Here is a 23,288-nt window from a genome sequence, read left to right as displayed (position 1 = left end):
TATGGTTGAGTGTTTCTTCAATTTTCAAATCTAAAGCTGTGTCATCTAACATGGTAGACACCAACCACAAATGGCTTTTTAAATTTAAATTAAATGATGTTAAGAAATTCAGATCGTAAGTCACTCTGGCCACCTTTCAGTGCTCAACAGTCATGCATATCTAGTGATTACTCTATGAGAACATTGCCATCTTTGCAGAAAGCTCTGTTGGACAGCAGGCTCTGGAAGAATAACCTCTACTCTGCTGACACTCAAAGGCTTCCCTGGTAGCTCAGTGAGTAAAGAATCCACCTGCAATGCAGGAAACCCGGTTTCAATCCCTGAGTGAGGAAGATCCTTTGGAGAAGGAAATGGCAACCCACCCAATATTTTTGCCTGAAAAAATCTCTTGGACAGAGGAATCTAGTGGGTTTCAGTGCATGGAGTTGCAAGAGGTGAACATGACTTAGCAGCTAAACCACCACCACCTGCTTACCCCTAGATCACTGAATTACTGAAGAAACTGGGTCAGTTGTCAATAATTTTGAACTACCTGCTTATGGACAGTTTGCCTTCTCAGCTGGATATTTCCTGTAAATTGGAAATCCTGTCTAAAAACTTGATTAAATTTCAACAATTTGGGGTTGGGGGTCAGGAGTATTTCATACTTACTTCATCGTTCTGTATACTTTAATAACCGTGATTTTATGATCACTTTTTTTCCATTGAGTATATATACAACAACAATGTTACACTTAAGTTGTCTTTTATTATTACACATTTAATGTTTCCATTCTGAACTTTATTTATAGTATTGTGTTAACTATTTCTATGAATAGAGATTTTTCTAATCCTAAGGTATTTAAGATACATGACCAAGAAAGGAAATTCTCTATTAAAGCTAGTAGTAGTTTTATGATTCTTGATAGATATTATTTAATTATTTTTCAAAAGGATTGTCCCAACTGGTGCTGCCCCCAGTAGTATGTGGGTGCTAATTTTACCGCATCTTCACCGTCATTGAGTAGTATCATGGAAATGCTTATCGTTAATTTTTAATTGTGCCCTGCAATTTGAATCTGTTTTTTTCTCCAGTCCTTCTTATTCCCTCATGTCTTGGGCAGGCTCACAGCAAAGAAACCCTTCTTCCAACAGGGTACAGTGTTTAACATTTTAGATTTGAAAGCAAGATACATCAGGAGACTTTGCCCTGGGCCCTTCCTGCCTAGATCCTTTGGGCTAATAATCCCTTTTCTCTCTTTATGATTCATTCTGAGCAGGCTTAGTGGTTAATCTCCTATTTCCAGTTTTATGCTCTGTTCCTCCCCCTCGCCTAGATCTGAAGCATCCTTTCCTTCAACAATTCAAATGTCTTGGCTATTCATTTTCCCCTTTGGTTCAGAAAGCTTTAGCTGTCGATTCTATTCCCTTGTCAGCAACAATTTTTATTCTTACTGGCTTAGTCAGGCTGTCTGCCCTGGCTTTCTTTATAAGTGTTTTTGTGTAGAATTTTTGCCTCCTAGGAAGCCCACTGTAGCATAACATAATTAAGTGACAATATATGAGGTGCCAAGGCTTTACAAGCAGTTAATGACTGGTCGGAAGATTTATAAAGCAAGAGGTGAAATCAAAGGGAACCAAACGCTCAAGCTCTCTCTAAATAAAAAAATAAAAAATTAATGTGGTTTAAATTGTTGTTTAACAGATATTTGAAAAGAACTATGTGAAGACATGCATATTAAGAAATCTTGAAATGCCATTGTGCATCCACTAACACAATTCCATCTGTGCCTTGTATTTCTTTTTCAACCTCCCATATTTGCCTGCCTCCCATAACCGTCTTCTTTAGCATTTGCTTTCCAGTCTACTGACCTCTGGCCCTTCTTTGATTCTTCATTGCTCCCTCTTACATTTTCAGTAAAAATAAAACAAGTGTGACTGAGGTCAGAATCTGACTCTTTATATAAAGCTGTATATATGTACATGCAAGATGCGAACAAGTACAGAAACTGTCTATCATGGGAAAGTTAAAATTACAATGAGAAACTTAACTTTGGAATTTCCTGCCTGATCTGTCTCTTCAGTTCATGTTTTAATTCGATGTCCTTATTTGGCTCTAAATGAAAAGTTAGAGCTGAGATAGAAAAGAACAAATCAACAAACAAACAAAAAATACCTACATGTAACTTATTACAGCTGTGATGAAGACCACACAACAGCAGATAACTCTCAGAGGGTTGTACTGTGTTTACAAAATCTTATAATGCCCAGACTGTATGACCGAACACTTATAAAAATTCTGCTACACATGGACAAAGTGATTTTTGGATTCCTGAGAGCTGTATCCTGTGATACCTTTTCCAAGTCTTATTTTCTATTTTTCAGGATCTCAGAAATAAATATATGGGAAGTTCTGCTTAGAGAGCATTATACACAGAAACAAATATCAAACCAAGAAAATATCCCCAGCCTACCCCAAATAAACTTAAAGTGGTTGAACATGTTATACTAGGTTGAAGAAAAGGGTTTCATGGTTATATAATCATCTATTTTCTTCTAAATGCATCATCTGGCACAAAATTATTAGTTGTAAATGCCTAGTGAGTGAATATAGAATCTGGGTTATTAGAAGAGGTACAACTTATTTATACTATTCTAGCTTCATCCTTTTGTATTTTTGATGGTGAAATTTTAATCAACTCAGAAATGAAACTAAGTTTTTGAGAAAATTTCACGTTTTCTTTTAGAAGGTTGGGAAAGCCAAGCCTTTGACTGTTGGGTGAGGGAACTGGGGTCTGTGACTTTCAAAACTGTGATTAATTGTGTTTAGTGATTAATTGCCTGTTCTTGGCATAACCTCTGAGGCTTTTTATTGCCCTAAGGCTGTTTTCAAGATGGCATTCCAGCAGGCTCCATTTACCTTTCCTTTCCAAAAACTCCTGAGGATCTGTTGTGAAGGACCAGTAAGCCTGATTGCTAAGGATAGATGTGGGTCATTCTGGTGTTATCTTTGCAGATGTTTCTGCAGAAACAGGGACTCTGTTGCTAACTCTACTAGTGATTTACTAAAAAAACAAAACAAAAAAAAAAAACAAAAGACAAAAAAAACCCCACCCAAATCTGACTTTTCTAATATGTAAGTGGAGACACATCTGACCTTGGGGCAAGGTCTTACCTCATACTAAGTGAGGATTTAGCTAGAGCCAAAAACATTAGGGTGTCTTTAGAAGGAGTTACCTTAGTCCAGACTACATGTTCTTCTCACCATAGACGTTCTGTGTACTGAGGAAGCTGGGAAAATCCTCCAGAAGCAGAAACACCTTTTAGTTAGTGTTGAGGATGTTGACCGGTTCCTAGTAGAACACAGTCTGTGTTTTTGCTCTTCAGATATTGAGTCGTGGTAGCTTCCTCCTATTGAAACACTGTGGGACTTCCTTGGTGGTCTAGAGGTTAAGACTACCCTGCTTCCACTTTGAGGGGTGGGGGGCTTCAATCCCTGACCGGGAAGGATCCCTCATGCCTTGCAGTGCAGCCAAAAAAAGAGCAAACAGAATAAAAACCATTGCCTCATCAGTAGCATATGGACAGCTGAGACCTGCCCCCTGCCCCCTAGACTGGATTGGATGGGGCAAGAGCAGATCAGTGGGACAGTGTCATGAGGGCACAGCCAAGGCAGCGGGCTGCCTAGACATCAGTGTCATGATGCCACCTCCTTGGGAAATCCCAGAGACTCAGATGGACATGAGCTCCGTGATGTTCGGGCATTCCAGGGGCAAGCATGGTCCAAGTGTCCTTCTCTCTATCTTTATTCTCCTGTTGAATGCCTGGGGTGGGGGTGGGGTCTCAGCTGCACCATGACCCTAGTGGGGAGTCGACTTCCGTCTGAGACCTTCTGTGCTCCGTCGGCACCCGCTAAACTCTCATGGGCTCCTTTGCACTTTTGTTTATGACCCTCCTTATGGAGTTTGTTTCCCCAGCTTCCCTGGGAAGTTAGGCACACATTTCTTCTTTCTTTCTTAGATTCCCCACACCCCGCCAAAGACTTGTCTGGGGTTTTCATGACCCCCCTCTCCTGGGCACACGGCATCAATATTTTCTGTCATAGAGATTCACCAGTGATCTTCACTCACTGACTCAGGCTACCATCTTCGGATTTGCACCCCTGAATCCTCTCTTCCACCCCTTAGCAGTTACATCAACTGCTCCAGTTTTCTTCATAAATTACATATCATTTTAGTTGTTTCATACAATTCTCATTGTATGTAAGCTCCATGGAAGCAAATAACTTTTATTTTTTTAATTTTTATTTATTTAATTAATTAATTTTTAAAATTTTTATTTTTACTTTATTTTACTTTACAATACTGTATTGGTTTTGCATTACATTGACATGAATCCACCACAGGTATACATGCGTTCCCAAACATTTAAATTTATTCCTGTATCCTCAGAAGTACAGTATATGTACAAAAAAATTGTTGAATGAATTCCTGAATGGATCTTCAATTGTTGAACTTAATATTTTTTTCCTCTTTTATTATACTTTGTGTGGACATCTTTGAAGCTTTTTCTTAGTACCCAATTTAGCTAAGTGTAAACTCCTAGAAAGAATTTGTAAATTAAAATATGTTCATATTGAAAAAAATTGATGTGTATTAACAAATTTCCTTCAAATTTTTACATCAAATTATACTTATATTAATACTATGTGGAAATGCTAATCTGTCTGGTTTCTTGGCAATATTGAGCATGCCCCTTCAAAATTTTACCAATGTGTTACTTGAAAAAAAAAGATGTGATTATTTTCATTTTGGTTGCCATATTTTTGGTGTTCTTAATTCAGAGTAAAATGTCCTGACTCTGTTGTTAGATTCTGGGTGAACTGGGATCATATCATTCACTACAGAATATAAAGGGGAACTGCATTATTGCATATTAGTTAAAAAGATAATAAAAATAAAACAATCACTCCTCCCCAAAGAGAACTTCACCACATCAGTTCTGGAAAGTGCCTCTAAGCGACCCTATACTTCTGTCCATCTGTGAGTTTTGGAAAAGTTTTTGTAGAACTTTATTCACTTAATCCCTCATGCTTTTTTAAAAAAAATACTAATAAGTAATAAAGATATATGTGTTTTACTGTAAGAAAGCTCCATATATGAGCGCCTTAATGCTTCAATTTTGGAGAAAGAGAATAATTATCTTAAAAAGAGTTCCTACACCTAGTAACATGGATCTTAAGGGAAAGAAGAAGTTTATAGACAATGTTTTAATTGTAATGGATATAATGAGGTGAGCCTGGCCTTTGTGATGAGTGTGGGAGCTCTCCTTCCTAGATAGTGAAAAAAAACACATAATTTGTTTTGTAATGGGACAGAGGCATTGTAAGGCATCCTCTTGAGTCTTGCTCTGCAGATTTATGTACTTTGGGCTAATAATTGTGTCCTTATAAACCAATGGATGATTTCCATTTTCTGTGCCTGTAGCTCAGAAGAGGAGAGTGAAGAAGTTAGCTTAAAGCTCAACATTCAGAAAATGAAGATCATGGCATCTGGTTCCCATCACTTCATGGGAAATAGATGGGGAAACAGAGGAAACTGTGTCAGACTTTATTTTTGGGGTGCTCCAAAATCATTGCAGATGGTGATTGCAGCCATGAAATTAAAATACGCTTACTCCTTGGAAGAAAAGTTATGACCAACCTAGATAGTATATTCAAAAGCAGAGACATTACTTTGCCGACTAAGGTCCGTCTAGTCAAGGCTATGGTTTTTCCTGTGGTCATGTATGGATGTGAGAGTTGGACTGTGAAGAAAGCTGAGCACCGAAGAATTGCTGCTTTTGAACTGTGGTGTTGGAGAAGACTCTTGAGAGTCCCTTGGACTGCAAGGAGATCCAACCAGTCCATTCTAAAGGAGATCAGTCCTGAGATTTCTTTGGAAGGAATGATGCTAAAGCTGAAACTCCAGTACTTTGGCCACCACATGCAAAGAGTTGACTCATTTGAAAAGACTCTGATGCTGGGAGGGATTGGGGGGCAGGAGGAGAAGGGAACTACAGAGGATGAGATGGTTGGATGGCATCACGGACTCGATGGACGTGAGTCTGAGTGAACTCTGGGAGTTGATGATGGACAGGGAGGCCTGGCGTGCTGCGATTCGTGGGGTTGCAAAGAGTCGGACACGACTGAGCGACTGAACTGAACTGTGCCTGTAGCTCATGAAGAGAAGTCCTCTGTCTCTAGCTCTATGAGCTTTCAAACCTTTGAAGCAGATGCTAACCTACCACTTTCCTCTCTGTGCTTTGCTGTTCTCTCTAAAAGTTTAAAAAGTAGCCGCTTCAGCTGGCATGGTAGGTATATATGTTTGTGTCTGTAAGATTTAGGTTGGAAAAACTGAAGAGTTCAAGCAAAAAAGACAGCATTTCAACCACATTTTATGGATTAAATGGTTTCTATGAATGACTATACTGAAAACACCTAAACACTGTTGTGATGTTGGTTGCCTATAAACAGTCAGACATTTTCCTGGTTTTATTTGACCAAGAAATAGTTCAGGATTCAATCAACTTGCCCCAGCACCTGTTCATATATCATCAAATTAATAGTTCTTGAAAGAAAGAGCAGGTAATGTAGCTCTCATTTACCTTTTTTGGTTCGTACATGGATTTTCATAGACTGAAGTGGGAATACTGTGAATAAGGATTATCTCTTCAGGCTTAGGTGTAAACACTAGAGCTTACTATAATAACTTGGATCATGCACCATCCTAGGAGCAGGGGTTATTTCCTTGAGACACTCGAGTGGATGGATCAGTTGCCAAGCAACTGGCATTCTTATGGGGCCAGGCTGGGGAACAAAAGGGTGCCAGGTGGTCATACAGAGAAGGAAAATGACAAAGACACATGGAAAAATAAAGCCTCCATCTGGGAACTGTAGTGCATAACCATTTAGAAATTTGGAATATGCTCCCCCTTAATAATTCATTTCAACAGCTATTAATCAATGGTTATATCTTTAATATCTCTGCCTATCTCTCCATCCATCCATTTATCCATCCTGGCAGACTGATTCTGAGATTACAAATTATGAGTAGTCAGTTGAATTGTATATCTTTTTATTGACTGCTTTGCCAGTAATTATTCTTCAAGATTATTTTTCACTCATTCACATAATTTCTCCTGTTCTTTTCCACCTTCTAGTCTTTTACATTTTTACTCTTCATCTCCTTGTCACAGGCCTTCTCTTTCTTTTTTGTCAGGACTGGTTTTATGGATGAGACCATTGCTTCATTGCTAATGGATACTTAGATACTTAACTAAGGTGGAAACACAGATTCCTATAGAAGATTGTCTGAGCAACCTCATGTCTCCACACTGTATGAAGCTTCTTTTCTAGACACTTATGTGCTGGAACTTTGTATTCTGCTGTCCGAGTGGAAAACAATGTTAACAGTCCAAAATGTCAGGAGTTACCATGTACAATCATCCAAGAAATCAGCTTTGTATATTTTAAAATGTAAGTCACTTCTATTTGTTCAAATGCACTATAAAAGCAAACTTTTTCTCATTTTAGAAACTGAAACTAAAGAAAAGTTATAAGTCCTTCTCTTTGTCAGATCTGCCAGGATTATATCACATTGTGCTCCTCAGGCTTTACGTTTTTTTGTTTTTTAAATAAGTTAAGGCTGCTACATCAGGAATCCAGATGTCCTCAACAATTTCAGGGAAAAAAGAGTCTAGTTTGGAGACTCATTTGAAGGAAGGAAGAAACTATTAGTTATTTAGTGCTTGTATGCCTGGCATTGCGCTAGTCATTTCTTAATAGACTTAAAAACAATAAACAAAAATCTTTGTATTATGGATATTATTATCCACATTAAAAATATATAATTAAGGTATGAAGAGGTTAAATAACTTGCACCAGACCACTCAGCTCCCAACCAGAGTTTCTGCTATGCTCCTGAGGAAGTGTTTCCTCTTGAGATGCAAGTAAACCAATAAAACAAGTTTAATGGGATGATATAGTGTGGGCACTTGTTGGACTGGTAGTCCTTCTAAGGTGGAGTGTGTGGGGAGGAGGGGGTGGGCAGGGGTGTGTCTGTAGCTGTTGAAAGGGGAGATGGGAATGTTCTGGACTGTTGAGATCCTCTCTCACTTCCCCTTTGGTCTTGGTCATCTGTTTACCCTAAATTTAGCATTACCTCTTTTAACTTTTTCCTTTCCACCAGACTTTAAATTTAAAGAAAAAAATGTGTTTGGCTGCACCAGGTCTTAGTTGTGGCATGTGGGATCTAGCCCCCTGATCAGGGATGGAACCCAGGCTCTCTGCATTGGGAGATTGGAGTCTTAGCCCCTGGACCACCAGGCAGGTCCTAGACTATTATCCTTTTTAGCTTTTATTGCCCTTTGGCCATTGTCTGCCCATTTAACTACAGTAGTGGCTGTGGTTCCTGTTTCGCCAGAGCCTCTCGGCTGACTGTTATCTTCATCTGTGTACCACCCTCCCTGGCCTGCATGTGTGTTGGCTGTGAACAAGCCATGTCTGCAGCTCTCTGCAGAAGACTGCCACGAAACCCCGACTTCTGGAGAGCCAGAAGTGCCCAGAAGTTTACACTGACCCTCTTACTCCTGCTAAGCAGTGATTGACTGATGTAGGAATATGAAAGACCAGCTCACTCGCCTCCCACCTGGACAACCCACTCTTAGAATTTTCACCTGTTAGATTAGTCCCAGGCTGGGATTCTGCAATTACACATTTCCTCCACTTCTTCCTTTTATTCATTCTACTCTCCCAACCCCTTTGCAGTTCTTTCTAAGGGCACTTTTTACAATTTTTTTTTTCAATTTTTAAAGGTTATTTTCCATTTCAGTTCAGTTCAGTTCAGTTCAGTCACGCAGTCGTGTCTGACTCTTTGCGACCCCATGAATCTCAGCACGCCAGGCCTCCCTGTCCATCACCAACTCCAAGAGTCCACCAAAACCCATGTCCATTGAGTCAGTGATGCCATCCAACCATCTCATCCTCTGTTGTCCCCTTCTCCTCCTGCCCCCAATCCCTCCCAGCATCAGGGTCTTTTCCAATGAGTCAGCTCTTCGCATGAGGTGGCCAAAGTATTGGAGTTTCAGCTTCAACATCAGTCCTTCCAATGAACACCCAGGACTGGTCTCCTTTACAATGGACTGGTTGGATCTCCTTGCAGTCCAAGGGACTCTCAAGAGTCTTCTCCAACACCACACTTCAAAAGCATCAATTCTTTGGTGCTCAGCCTTCTTCACAGTCCAACTCTCACATCTATACATGACCACTGGAAAAACTATAGACTTGACTAGACGGACCTTTGTTGGCAAAGTAATGTCTCTGCTTTTTAATATGCTGTCTAGGTTGGTCATAACTTTCCTTCCACGGAGTAAGCGTCTTTTAATTTCATGGCTGCAGTCACCATCTGCAGTGATTTTGGAGCTCAGAAAAATAAAGTCTGACACTGTTTCTACTGTTTCCCCATCCATTTGCCATGAAGTAATGGGAACCAGATACCATGATCTTAGTTTTCTGAATGTTGAGGTTTGAGCCAACTTTTTCACTCTCCTCTTTCACTTTCATCAAGAGGCTCTTTAGTTCTTCTTCACTTTCTGCCATAAGGGTGGTGTCATTTGCATATCTGAGGTTATTGATATTTCTCCCGGCAATCTTGATTCCAGCTTTTGGTTCTTCTAGCCCAGCGTTTCTCATGATGTACTCTGCATAGAAGTTAAATAAGCAGGGTGACAATATACAACCTTGACGTACTCCTTTTCCTGTTTGGAGCCTTCTGTTGTTCCATGTCCAATTCTATCTGCTGCTTCCTGACCTGCATACAGATTTTTCAGGAGACAGGTCAGGTGGTCTGGTATTCCCATCTATTTCAGAATTTTCCACAGTTTATTGTGATCCACACAGTCAAAGGCTTTGGCTTAGTCAATAAAACAAAAATAGATATTTTTCTGAAACTGTCTTGCTTTTTCGATGATTCAGCAGATGTTGACAATTTGATCTCTGGTTCCTCTGCCTTTTCAAAAACCAGCTTGAACATCTGGAAGTTCATTGTTCATGTATTGCTGAAGGCTGGCTTGGAGAATTTTGAGTATTATTTTACTAGCATGTGAGATGAGTGCAGTTGTGTGGCGATTTGAGCATTCTTTAGCGTTTTCCATTTACAGTTATTACAGCATATTGGCTATATTCCCTGGGTTTTACAAAGTATCTTTGAGTTTGCCTTACACCCAATAGTTTGTGCTTCTCACTCCCCATCCCTTTATCGTCCCCTTTCCCTACTGGTAACCACTAGTTGTTCTCTATATCTGTGAGTCTGCTTCTTTTATGTTATATTCACTAGTTTGTTGTAATTTTTAGATCCCACATATAAATGATATCTATATTTGTCTTTCTCTTTCTGACTTACCTCACTTGGTATGATAATCTCTAGGTTCCATCGTTGTTGCTGCCAATGGTGATATTCATTTTCTTTTATGACTAATATTCCAATTCCATGTTAATATAATGGAATGTTACTCAATCATAAAACAGAATGAAATATTGCCATTTGAAACAACAGGAATGGACCTAGAGATGATCATATATGATATCTATATAATGGAGTATCCATAATATATGTATATGTATATATATGCATACACACTGTATCTTCTTTTTGTTTCTATTTTTTGGCCAATTTTGTGGCATTGTAGCATCTCAATTCCCTAACTAGGGATCAAACACATGTCCCAAGCAGTGGAAGCATGATATCTTCACCAGTGGACCACCAGGGAAGTCCCCACCACGTCTTTATCCATTTTTCTGTCGATGGACATTTTGGCTGTTTCCACGTCTTGGCCATTGTAAATAGTACTGCTTTGAACATTGGTGTGTGTGTATATTTTCAAATTAGTGTTTTGTGTTTTTTTCAGATATACATACCCAGGAGTGGAATCTGAGGGCACTTTCTTAATAGGCTATTTGCTCATGAATGTTTGTTTCAGATTCTGGAGAACACACACATTTTAAAGAGCTGATGGCTAGAGGACCTGATCTGAATGACACGGTTCTTGGGAAAATGGAACACTCTCATGGTTTCTCTGTTAGAGTCTGGGAGAATAAAGGTCAGGTGGTCAATGAAGTTCTGGCTTGGACCCATCTCAGATTGGGTCCAGTGGGCCTCTGAACTCACGTGGTAGTCATTTTCCAATTTCCTGACTGCATAATCAGGGTGGACATATTTAGCGTCTGTCAGAATACTCACATTAACTCCCTAACTTGTGGAGTAAGAGCTATTGAAACAGGAAAGACCAAGGGGAGGTTACTCAGGTCAAGATGCTAAATCAAAAATAATTCGGTCTCCCAACTCCTGTGTGAATGGCAGTGATTAGCACCATCCTCAAAGACTTCAAACCCACCTAGATGGTCAACCCAGTTATATCCCCATGTAATACATCATTTTACTTCTCACATAAATCGGATGAATCATGGCAGGTGACCATAGACTAGCAGAAATATAACTTAGTGGTATTTCCAATGTGGCTAGTCTGCTGCATGAGGTACTTTTACTAGAACAAATTACCATGGCTTCTCATTTGTGGTATGAGGCTATTGAACAAGTGTGTTCTTTTCAGTACCTGTTATGAATGAGGATCAGAAGCAGTTCGCCAGAGTAGATAACAGGATATAGTCACAGATTTTCCCTGGGACCAAGTTAACTCTCCTGTTCTGTTACAATGTAGCTTGAAGGGACCTTGATCTTCTGATCATTCTATAAAATATTAATGTCACTTTGGTCCACTATATTGGTGACAGCATGTTAATCATACATAAGCAAGAAATGGCCAGTACTTTGAATGCCTAGTAAGACCTGTGTACTCCAGAGATTGAGAGAAATTCTACGGAGATTCAGGAGCCTGTTATACCAGTAAAAGTCTTAAGGCTCTGCTAGTCTGGGACATGCTAGATCTTGACTTCACAGCAAACAAAGTTCAGCATTGGGCCCATTTTCATGGAATTCATTGGTCTTACTATGTTCTTTGCCATCTTGTAGCAGTTGGTTTGAAAGAATGATGAAATGGCCTTTTGAAGACTCTATTCCAGCATGAGCTAGGTGACGGTACTTTTCAGGGCTGGGGCAAGGTCCCCTGGAAGGCCATATAAGCACTGAATTAGTATCCAGTATATGTTACTGTTTTCCTAGTAGGCAAGATTCATGGGTCTAGGAATCAGAGTATAAATGAGAGTGGTACCACTTCCTATTATACCTAGTGACCTACTAGCAAAATTTTTGCTTCCTGTTTCTGCAGCTTTATGCTCTGCTGGCCTAGAGTGCTTAGTTCCTGAGAGAGGAATGATTCTAGCAGAAGACAACAATGATTCCATTGAACTGTAAGTTAAGACTCCTGCCCAGCCACCCTAGGCTCCTGATGCCTCTGAATCAACAGGCAAAGAAGGAAGTTACTGTGCTGGCTGGTTACCAGAAGAAATTGGATGACCACTCCACAGTGAAGATGAGGAAGAGTGTGTCTGGGATACAGGGGGTCCCTTAGGACTTCTCTCAGTAATCACATCATGCCTAGTGATTAAGGTCAATGGAAAACTACAGCAACCCAACCCAGGCAGGACTACCAATGGCCCAGATCCTTCAGGAATGATGGTTTGAGTCACCCTACTTGGTAAAGAACTACGATCAGCTCAGGTCATTGCTGAAATCAAAAGGAATACAGAATGGATAGTGGAAGAAGGCAGTTATAAATACCAGCTGCAAGCATTTTTTCCTTCTCTTATTCATTTATTATATAATATGAGATATATCAATTTAATGTCATAGTATTTAAGTATTGTTAATTTTACATCACAACATTTCAGTTACAGGATATCAAGGAAATACTAAACATTACTCAAGGACTTCATGTCTTCTTCTAGCAAAGAGTTTAGTATGTTTTTGGTTGTAAACTTGTCAGCAGGAGAAACCTCTAACGTAATATGATGTGAGCCCCTAATATAATACTGTCCCTCAAGGAGACCAATCAACCACTTACTGGCAAGATAGTTACATTGGACACTCAGTGTCATGGAGAGGGTAGTGATTTGTCCTGATTAGGATTTGCATATATTTCCAGGTATGATGTTCTTTCCTGTTTGCGAGTTACTTAGCTTTTCTGTTGTCTAAGGGCTCACAGAGTATCTGATTTATCAATAAATATCATATTGATATTTATCAATATGATATCATTATCATATTTATCAATATGATCATGACATTTATTTGAACCAAGGGGCCCACCTTACAGCAAAGGAGGTTAGCAAAGGATGAATGGCCATGGGCCCCCTCCTACCACATGCTACACCATCCATCACCCAGAAGCTGTGGCCTGATAAAGCTTTGGAGTCGTCTCTTTTACATTTAACTAAGGCATCAGCTTTGAAATGATACTCTGTAAGTCTGAACCTCTGCCTTTCAGGATGCATTATGTACTTTGTAATGGTTAATTTTAGGTATCAGTTTGTCTAGGTCATGGTTCCAGATATTTAGTCAAACATTTTCTGATTTCTTCTGTGAGGATGTTTTTGAATAAGATGAAAATTTAAATTGGTAGTTTTTTGAGTAAAGCAGATTGCTTTCCATAATATGGGTGGGCCTCATCCAGTCAGCTGAAGGCCTGGGTAGAACAACTCAGCTTTTTGAAAGATTCCAAATCAGTGGACTACATTAGACCCATTCTGTCTGAGCGGCCATGTTCTTTTTTTCGGTCACAGAGCCCTTTAAAAATCTGATGAAAGTGCTAGATGTTCACACTAGTAAATTGTATAGATGAGCCTTACATAGTTTATTTTGCAGATAAATTCAGGATGGATTCTAAGGAAAATCCTTCATTTATTTGCCATGCTAAAAACCCTTTTCTATATCTTCCTTCAGTAAAGGAGGATCTTGGTTTTGTTGTGGAAGCCAAAATGTACATGAGAAAGCAACAGATGAAATTAATTAACAATGTTGGATCAAGCTTTGGACTAAGACATAAGCCTCCCCGCAAGTCACCCTATTCAGTCTTCCAGAAGGCTGAGAGATTCAACATGTACCAGAAATACTTTATTAGACTTTTAAGTAGTCACTGAGAGCCCCAAACAGCATGAGGTTTACCATCGATGGATGCTTCCAGTTTGTTTAGTTTCAGAACTGTTTCCTTATCAAGCAAATCCCTTCTTAAATGTTATTCGGGGAGGGGCCCTTAAACACGAACTATCTGAAGATACTCCTTGATCTCTATTGTAAGAACCTCTTAATTTTCTTTTTATCATATTTGACACTAACAGTTGTATTGCTGGTTGATTTACTTGTGTTTACTGACTGTCTCCCCATAGAATTTAAACTCTTTCAAGGCAAAGACCTTGTTTATCTTGCATATTACTGCATCTCTAGGGTATTATACAGAGCCGCACATAAGTTAGGGGCTGAGAAATATTTGTTAAATGAAGGAATATTATGTTTGCAGAGTTCATGGTAAGACTCATGGTTAAATAATTATCTTGAAAGAGTACTTAGGAAGAGATCCAGGCCATTAATTGTGTTTGCAACCAGTTCTTTTCTTGATGATGAAGAAGACTGTTGTGATGATGAAGATGATGACATCATATGATTTTCCTGCTGCTTAGGGTAACTTAAGTGAGTTGACCAGTGGGTAGACACGCTGAAGTGCCCCTTCAATGACTGCTGGGAAGACCAGCCACAGATAATCCTGTCTGGGGGCCAGGATCTCAGGGCAGCAAACTATGCACAAAGTCAGTTCTTTTTCTTTTTTTTGGCCACACCATGTGGCATGCAGGATCTTTGTTCCTTTACTGGGGATTGAACCCCTGCCACTTGCAGTGGAAATGTGAAGTCCTAACTACTGGACCACCAGGGAAGTCCCACAAAGTCCATTCTCAAAGAAAGAAAGGCCAAGTCACCAATGGCAGCAGGAACTGCAATCAGTGGTCACAGTTGCTACCATTGGATGGACTGGCATCTATTCCAGCTCAAAGTCCTGCTGTCTTCTCCAGGCTCTCCAACTTGTCTTTACAACTGACCTACCTTGGAAAGCAGCTCTTCCAAAGGGGAAGACCATATGTCATCCATACTCATTTCTAGCTCTAGCTTATCAAGGAAGACATACAGAGACATTTATTGCAGTTATCATTAATACCTTTTCCTGCATACTTTAGCATTTGTTTTGTAGAAGTTGAAGTTTGTATCATGTAAACAATCTTTTCACACATCCAATATTATATGGTGAATCTCAGCTTGCTATTTGTTGGCATGTTCATCTTGAGCATTAGGAAATATGCATATTTTCTGCTATTTACAATTTTAAACAGAACCAAACTTGAATTTAAAAAAATGTAGACACGTTTGTGAAGTCTGTCCTACACTTTTGTAAGCAAATAAACATCAGTACCCTTATGAACACTCATACACAAAGAAAAGAAAAAAAAGAAAGCAATTCAGCCTAGAACTTCTTGCTCTATTTCACTGGTACTTGATACTGTTTTCCCTGGTCCACATCTAGAACTGGGGAGTGGTGGCTAAGCTTGTGACTTTTATTTCCTAGTTCCTCTGGAACCAAGATATCCAAAGGGCGTGTTTGAAAGGACTTATGTTTTCACGATTTCTAGTCCAGTGTCTCAGTCACAGAGTATGGAGGAGTTTGGGTCCACTCCAAAAAGTGACTTCAAGGCTGAGAACCTCAAACCATGAGCTCCCATTTATACATAGTTATTTCCGTGGAGGAGGAGGCAAGTTCTTAAGATAATCTTGTTTGTGAGATAGACACAAGTATTTCTAGGACATTTTTATAGCCAGCTCATACAGTAATTAGCTTCAGCATTGGAGTATTCTAGAAATTACTAAGCCATGTTTACTACTAAGCAATGATTAAATTTGGTGTAAAGGAAAGTGCGGCTGGTGTCCACTGTGCAGTTAAAAATAGAAAGTGGGCAACGAGAGAGGACTTTCTCTGCCCTTTCTTCACGCACTGCGTTTTCTTTTCTCTTCCTCTACTCCAGAGCTCTAGTAATGGACTCTAACTTCCCATACTCAACAGAGCTTCATTTGTAGTGATGCGATGGTGAACCTACAGTCTGTCATACAAAGTGAGTGAAAGTGAAGTTGTTCAGTTGTGTCCGACTCTTTGTGACCCGTGGACTGTAGCCCACCAAGCTCCTCCATCCATGGGATTCTCCAGGCAAGAATACTGGAGTGGGTTGCCATTTCCTTCTCCAGGGGATCTTCCTGACCCGGGATCGAACCCAGGTCTCCCACATTGCAGGCAGAAATACAGTCTCTCAGAAAACTTCCTATAGTGACACAGAACTTCAGATCCAAGTACTAACATCAAAGATTTCAAGGGAGGAAAGGAAGCCAGGTTGAAAGAAGAAGGGGGAGGAGGCTGGAGGGGGGCGCAAAAGGGGTGGCCTTACAGACGTCTCCTGCCACCCTCAGATAGCCAGGGGTTATGGGACTTTTCCCTGGGCCTCCAGAGAAGGGAGGACTGGAACTCGGCCCTACCAGAAATCAGACCAGACCAGAACCAGAATTCGAGTTCTCTGCCAAGAGGAGGTGATCAGTCTTCAATCCTCAGCTCGGGCTGAGGGCCCTTCGACCAGATTCCTGCTTTCAGGACCGGGAGACTAGAAAAACAGGGAAGGATAGGAAGGGTTAAGGAGAAGAAAGAGAGAGGGAAGGGAAGAGAGGTCAATAAAGTCTCTTGTTCCTTACTGGTCGGGGCACTCTGGCCAGTTGTCCGCGTCAGGAGGAGAACAGGGACAAAGGGTCCCAGTTGCAGCCGCTGGGTCTGGTCCATTGGCAGGCAAGCTGGCCCCTGAGTACCCCGAGTGGTCAGGATGTCAGTCTCAGAGAAGAAGAGTCCCCGCCAGAGTCGCCATTTGTTGCAGAAAGGCGGACCCCTTCCAGGGCCCAAAACTGGGCTCTTGTCTAACACTCGGAAATTCATACAAAGTGAAGTGAGTCAGAAAGAGACAAACAACTGTTGTATATTAGCACGTATATATGGGATTGAGAAAAATGATACAGATGAACCTATTTGTGGGACAGGGATGGAGAGAATGACTTGTGGATGCAGCGGGGGAAGGTGAGGGTGGAATGAATTGAGAGAGTAGAATTGACATATATACACTGCCGCTGTGCTGTGCGTAGTCACACAGTCGTGTCCACCTCTCTGCGACCCCATGGACTGTAGCCCACCAGGCTCTTCTGTCCATGGGAGTTCTCTAGGCAAGAATACTGGAGTTGGTTGCCATGCCCTCCTCCAGAGGATCTTCCCAATCCAGGGATCAAACTTAGGTCTCCCACATTGCAGGTGGATTCTTTACCATCTGAGCCCCCGGGGAAGCCCATGAATATTGGAGTGGGTAACTTTTCCCTTCTCCAGGGGATCTTCCTGACCCAGGAATTGAACTGGGGTTTACTGCAATGCAGGTGGATTCTTTACCAGCTGAGCTACCAGGGAAGCCCATATATAAACTATCATGTATAAAATCGATAGCTAATGGGAAGCTGCTGTATAACGCAGGGAGCTCAGCCCAGTGCTCTGCGATGACCTAGAGGGGTGGGATGAGGGGTGGGATAGGAGGGAGGCTCAAGAGCGAGGGGATATATGTATACTTATAGCTGATCCTTGGAAGGAAAGTTATGACCAACCTAGACAGCATATTCAAAAGCAGAGACATTACTTTGCCAACAAAGGTCCATCTAGTCAAGTCTATGGTTTTTCCTGTGGTCATGTATGAATGTGAGAGTTGGACTGTGAAGAAAGCTGAGTGTAGAAGAATTGATGCTTTTGAACTGTGGTGTTGGAGAAGACTCTTGAGAGTCCCTTGGACTGCAAGGAGATCCAACCAGTCCATTGTAAAGGAGATCAGTCCTGGGTGTTCATTGGAAGGACTGATGTTAAAGCTGAAACTCCAATACTTTGGCCACCTCATGCGAAGAGCTGACTCATTGGAAAAGACCCTGATGCTGGGAAGGACTGGGAGCAGGAGGAGAAGGGGACAACAGAGGATGAGATGGCTGGATGGCATCACCAACTCGATGGACATGAGTTTGAGTAAACTCTGGGAGTCGGTGATGGACAGGGAGGCTTGGTGTGCTGCAATTCATGGGGTTGCAAAGAGTCAGACACAACTGAGCGACTGAACTGAACTGATAGCTGATTCACATTGATGTACGTTAGAAACCAACACAACATTGTGAAGCGATTATACTTCAGTGAAAAAAATAAGTTAAAAAAATACTCATTCAGAGTATAAAATTGTAGTAGGAATTTGGGGTTTGCTTTTCTTTTAGATTTAACTCGACTTACTAGGTTCAGCGTACTTTGTAATAGATCTCCAAAATCACAGGATCCGGAGGGCAAATTCCCCTGGGGGCAAGCAGCCTTGAGAGCTGATCATTGCTGCTTGCCTGCTTGCTCCCTCCCTTCTGCTCAGGTATTAGTTGTTCAGACGGTGGCATTTGTGCCTGCTTCCCGGGTCCCTTGCTCCATTTTCAGTGATGCAAAGTCCCCAGCTCGGCCTGTCAGAACTTGATAGCTCTGTAAACATTGAAATCTCTGTTGCCATAACAGCAGGAAAAATAATATGGGATCCTGCATATAAATATAGTGGAGGCCTTGGGGAATAGGAGCATTCTAAATGCCTTGAAGCTCTGTCATGGCATAATCTCTTATAAATAAATGTCAGCATCGTCCCTGAATGCAGACTGGATTTTTGCCTGCCTGTGGTGTTCAGGCTTCTAGACAATAGTTATGCTAAGGGATTATCTTTTAACATAGTGCAGTTATCTCCTTTGTTTGTTTTCTTTTTTCATTATTCGCATAAGCCAGGGGAAATGAAAAGCATCTTATTTCAGGCAAAAGGGCCTGTGAATGATTAACTCTGGTTCCATGCACTGGGACTCTGCATAGCAACCCCTTGGCTTACGGCTAGTCAAAAGCTCAAGGCAGTAACAGCAACAGCCTAGGGACCTGAGACCAACACTCTCAGTCGAAGGTGGTGAGGAACGGATTAGGTGTAAGCACTGTGTTATGAGGAGAGTTCTCTGTAGCTGGCTCATTTAATTTTGCATTGGTTTTATTGGACTTTTCTTGCTGGAGTTGTGTGTTGCTGACCTTTTCTTTCACATGCACTCATGCTTTTTGGAGCACACTAGAGGCTCCAAGTGAAACTTGGCTACGAGTACCGCCTAATCTGGTTTATGCCTCCATAGTGTATGTGTTTTCTCCCTAGTACTGTACAAAACTGGGCTAACACTGGCTAAATGTTACATTAAAGAATGGAATTCACAGCTTCATCATGACCTTGAGTTTTAATTTTAGCTCAACAAAAATTTTGTTGGTAAATTTTGGCTCTCTTAGAATTAGATGGAACACAAAGTATTAGGAGAATGAAAGAGAAGCAGATGGCCTGATGACATGGTTCCAATGAAAAGGACATGAGTATACCAAGGACCCACACTGTGCAAATATAGGGACGCGATCAAAACCAATTTCCTATCTTTTATGGACATTTGGTGTTTATAACAGGGTCTATTTTCATGGAAAACAAGACCTAAGTTAAAAGAGTCCCAAGAAAATGAAGTGTAAGCTATGGACCAAAGAAACATTGGAAAATTTAGGAAAATGCAGCATCGTTATAATAGAGCCAAAATATTTAGGACACTTAAATTTAGGCTGCAAGTCAATCCAGATGTTTATTTATTAACGTTAATAATGTTTCCAGTCTTGTTTTAGAACACCAAATCCCGGGGGTTCTGCTTCTGAGTCTAAAGACAAAATGCATGATCTTTATTCTTTTCCAGCTCTGTTTGAATTTCAGAGGTTTTCTATATCTATGATTTTCCTGTAAAAGTGTTTGCAAAATCTTGAGCAGCTCCCGATGCCTAGCAGAAAGTCTGAGTGAAACACAGGTCTCACAAAGCTTTCCCCTTTCTGCATTTCTCTTTTTGCTTCCATGGCAATAAAGAGAGAAACTTGGCATAAGAATATAATCTGTTGCTGCCTGTTTCTCATCTGAAGTCATAAACCTCTGCCATCCCACCCAAGACTAGAATTTCAGCTGGCATGAAGCAGCTGTCTGCTTACAGGTTTTTTCCGGTAGTAACCAAAGACAAAACTATTTTAATTGAAGGCCCTAGGCGGTTCTTCAAATCCTTACAATCCCTGGGTCATCCCCAAGAGGAAGCCATTGAGGAAAAGGTGCAAGTTACCTCCTTTCTTATCGTTTTTTGACACACTGTGTGTTTATGAAGTTTGAAAACATTCTTACCACTCTGATTTCTCTGGGTTGAATGCCCTGGAAAAAAGGAGGGCTGGGGTATCACCAGTTCAAAAGCCCTAGGGATCCAGCACACAAGCTAAGTCAGCCAAGAGTGTGCTATGGTCTCGGGGAGGGAGTGGTCTGTTCAAAAGAGCATCCGCTGCTCAGCTGCCCCCAAAGTTACCACGTGGGAATGTGTAGAGTTGTCAGATATTCTAATTTGTCACTGGAAGTTCCCAGATCCTGATTTTTGTGTGAATTCTACAAGCTTTAACGGTTGGGTTTTTTTTTTTTTTCTAATTTTTATTTGTAATATTATCATTTGGGTTTTATTTTTGGAGAAGGCAATGGCACCCCACTCCAGTACTCTTGCCTGGAAAGTCCCATGGATGGAGGAGCCTGGTGGGCTACAGTCCATGAATACAGTTGCTTTACAATCTCATGTGAGTGCCTACTGTACAGCAAGATGAATCAGCTGTGCATATACATATATCCCCTCTTTGGGGGATTTCCTTTCCAATTAGGTCACCACAGAGCGCTGAGTAGAGAAAGCATAATTTAGAAAGACTCATGTACCTCAGTGTTTATTGCAGCACAATTTTCAAGAGCTGAGACATGGAAGTAACCTAATGTCAACTTGCAGAGGAACGGATAAAGATGTGGTACGTATATGCAATGGAATGTTATTCAGCCTTAAAAAGGAACAAAATTCAGTTATTTGTAGAGACATGGATGTACCTAAATGATGGCAAATTTTAATTTGAATTGAAGTCAAACAGTGTGAAGATCAATAAAAGCATTGCTCTCGAATGTTTGGGTCTGCTAGGATCCAAACCCCAGGCTTTATCCAGGATTTACTATGGGTAGGCTTGGCATTTCTCAGCTTCTTAGGTTCTGAAACTGTCAGGTGGCCTCCTATTTACACATTTTACTTTTTTATTCTAGGAAGTTTGGCAGAAAGAAAAGAACACAGGTTTGGAGCCAGGGAGGTATAGATTGTACTAGTTCCAGATTTTACTAAATTGGGACTTGCAGTAACTTAATGAATCTCTTGAAGTCTCTTTTGTAATCTGTGGAAATGAAAACCTATTTTACAGGGTATTCGAAGAAGTGAATATACCACTAGATACAGCATGTTTAACCTGGTCCAGACAGCTGTCCTTTGCATCGGTGTTCCTATGCTGATCAATACCAGGCGGTAACCCTCTTGGAAGACACAGCAGCTTCATCCCAATGAGTTTCACTCAGGATAGGCAGAAGGGCCTCTTTGAAGATGTACTATGCTCTGCAATACAGAGAAATCATAGCAAGAATCATTTCTCAGGTCTTCATGAAGTTTAGAATTTTAGAACTAGGAGAAACCTTGGGGAAACAAACTAATAGCTAGGAATGATTAAAAATATCAATTTTACCCTACACACCAATATTTTAAACCATACAAATGAATGCTGAATGCTGTCACTGATATGTAGTGAAGAGCATTCTATTTATAAAAAAATAAAAACAAAGACTTTATGTGGAACCATGTTGTGAAACAAAATAATGTAGGTTAACTTTTTTCCTCCCAATTTCTGTGGGATTATTTCCTTGGAGATAAATGGATGAATGCCACTTATATTGATAATATTCCTTCTTTTGTATCCAGGTGGGTCTGCTATTAGGGAGATTTCTTTTCTTCTAACTCTAGGTCCATGATCTGTGGATGATGGTGGCAAGGGATTATTCAGATGGGGTGCACTGACCTGGAGTTTGAGAAGATAACCGATGTCTTCTCACTTTCTGTTCAAAATTAGGTGCAAGTTAAAGTTTCAGCTTTTAAAGGAGGAGGCTTCCTTCCTTCCTTTTCCTGGACAGCTGCAAGTAATAACAGAAAACAAAACAAAGCATTCAGTCTGATGAACAGTTCAGTGTAAAAATAAAACAGGGTAGTCTTGTAAGATGCTTCAGTGTATCTGATGTCTTTTACATGACTTACCCTCTTGCTTGATAAGAGCTCTTTAACAGCATGATAGGAAGTGATGTGGTTGTGTGAAGGATTTTTGAAGTATTCATTGACGAGCCAGGATCCATTTCCTCACAAAACTCTTCTATTCCTAAACTATAATGGCACATGGTGCTGGTCCTGTAGGAGTCTCAAAGATTCTTGCTGACACTTCAGGGTTGTAGAAAATACTAATAATATTGCTATCTATTAAGTACTTTGAGAAAGGAACTTGTTGGACATTAAGGTGCTTAATGGATATTGTGTAAAATTCTCATCACTCTTTATGTGGGTCTTTATCTGCCTTTTTTGGGTAATTTATTATTTTTTAAAATCAGTTTTATTTATCTATTTAAAATTTTGGCCATACCCTGCAGTATTTGGGATCTTATTTCCCCAACCAGGGATCAAACTCACACCCTTCTGCATTGGAAAGCAGAATCTTAACCACTGGACCACTGGGCAAGTCCCTTTACCTGCATTTTATAGAGGGGTCAATTGAGTCTCAAGCACATGGGGCTTCCCTTGGGTCACATAGATGATTAGATGAGGCGAGGATCAAACCAGATTTGTTGTTCTAGGCCTTCCTACCCCATACTTTCTCAAATATTTTAGGGGGTAACTTGTGGGGAATGTAAGTTACCTAGAAATTATTAGCAAATCAGAATCCCCAGGCATCCGACAGCCAAGCTCAAAACAAAACAAGATTACAGACACATTGCAGGCATTGTAAATGAGATCCCTGGTTATTTCTTAAAAGAGAAAGGTCCTCCCTCTTTTGCTTTCTGCATTTACAATGGAGAAAGATATTGATAAAAATGTGTGTGGTAAGGAGTAGAATGAGAAACTCGGCCTGATGAAAACAAAGAAAATAGGTCTCCATTTTCCTTTCTCTCTCATAAACCCAGGTTCCTAAAAATGAGGGCTGGTAAGTCTGATTCTGGAAAATGTCAGGGGCTACCTGTGTCTGACATTTCCTGATGTTTGTGGTTGTGTGCTCAA

At 40.6% G+C, this 23,288-nt stretch overlaps 1 long non-coding RNA gene across 2 annotated transcripts in view; it reads left to right on the top strand.

Moving 5' to 3' along the window:
• LOC138422488 (uncharacterized) overlaps window positions 1–23,288 on the top strand; it is a 197,375-nt gene that overhangs the window by 74,510 nt on the left and 99,577 nt on the right. Inside the window, exon 2 of one of the 2 annotated variants that reach the window (XR_011249895.1) lies at window positions 12,301–12,382. The exons of the other annotated variant lie outside the window; for it this stretch is intronic. This is a non-coding gene — a long non-coding RNA (uncharacterized lncRNA). The remainder of the gene's footprint in view (window positions 1–12,300; window positions 12,383–23,288) is intronic. 2 annotated transcript variants of the gene reach the window in all.

The sequence above is a fragment of the Ovis canadensis genome, chromosome 17 (genome assembly GCF_042477335.2).
Source record: "Ovis canadensis isolate MfBH-ARS-UI-01 breed Bighorn chromosome 17, ARS-UI_OviCan_v2, whole genome shotgun sequence".
Lineage (NCBI taxonomy): Eukaryota > Metazoa > Chordata > Mammalia > Artiodactyla > Bovidae > Ovis > Ovis canadensis.
This window is presented reverse-complemented; position numbering and strand designations above follow the sequence as displayed.